This window comes from Sorex araneus, chromosome X (genome assembly GCF_027595985.1).
Source record: "Sorex araneus isolate mSorAra2 chromosome X, mSorAra2.pri, whole genome shotgun sequence".
In the NCBI taxonomy this organism is placed as follows: domain Eukaryota; kingdom Metazoa; phylum Chordata; class Mammalia; order Eulipotyphla; family Soricidae; genus Sorex; species Sorex araneus.
The window spans coordinates 261,655,100-261,656,072 of NC_073313.1; the positions used below are offsets into that span (position 1 = coordinate 261,655,100).

At 32.2% G+C, this 973-nt stretch overlaps 1 non-coding gene across 1 annotated transcript; it reads left to right on the forward strand.

The window, feature by feature from the left end:
- Positions 1 to 317: 317 nt before the first annotated feature.
- LOC129400591 (U8 small nucleolar RNA) lies at positions 318 to 447 on the forward strand. Its single transcript, XR_008627802.1, has one exon. It is a non-coding gene; the product is annotated as a U8 small nucleolar RNA (small nucleolar RNA).
- Positions 448 to 973: the final 526 nt, after the last annotated feature.

The window sequence follows — 973 nt, forward strand, 5'->3', positions numbered from 1 at the left end:
GGGGTACTCCTAACAACAATAGTGAGGTTTGTGTTGAAATATTGAATGTAACCAAAGTAAACAGAATGTAAAATTAAACTTATCAGTTACAAGGTAGGGGGTGGGGGGGCAGGATGGGAGGTGTTCTGTGTGGGTTTTTTTTTTTTTTTGGTGGTGGTATATGGGCACTGGTGAAGGGATGGTTGTTTCAGCATTGTATAACTGAGACCTAGGCCCGAAAGCATTGTAATCTTCCACACGGTGATTTAATAAAATAAAATAAAATAAAATAAAATAAAAAAATTAAAAAAATAACTAAATAAAAATATATGTCTGCCTCATGAAGTAGAATAATCCTTACCTGTTCGTCTATTCAGAGGGCAGATAGAACATGATGACTGGAGTTTGCATGATTTGTGATTATATCTCTGTGTGATCAGGTCTCATAATGCCTTAATTACTCCTGATTCTTTAAGATGTATGTATGTATATGTATGTATGTATATATATGGATTACTTATCATTTTCATATGAAGAAACATCTGGAAATGTGTTAATATGCTAGTACTTGGAGAACTGATTTAGAAGGTATGAAGCAGGGTGGATATGCTATTTATGTCTTTTTTAAGTGTTTCATGTGTTCTGCATATTTGTCTACTTTTAAATCCTTTGAAAAATACTTTGCAGAATCTGCCTACTTCCCAGACTCTGGGAATTCACAAGTAGTTTTTTTAAAAAATGATGTCCGGGCTTCACAGTGACTGTGGGCTGACTAATGTAAAATAACCAATTGTTTATTTTTTCAAAGAAAATAAATTTGAAACAAGAAAGCAAAATGGTATGAGTTAAAGAAAGATATTTTATAGTACAATTGTGGAGGGAAATTCAATAGCTCATGTTAGGAAGATTAAGTAAATAAATTTATATTGCTAATTTAAGTAACTTTAAAAAGAGAATATTTTATGGGTGGTGGAGATGGATGAATTTGTAAAGC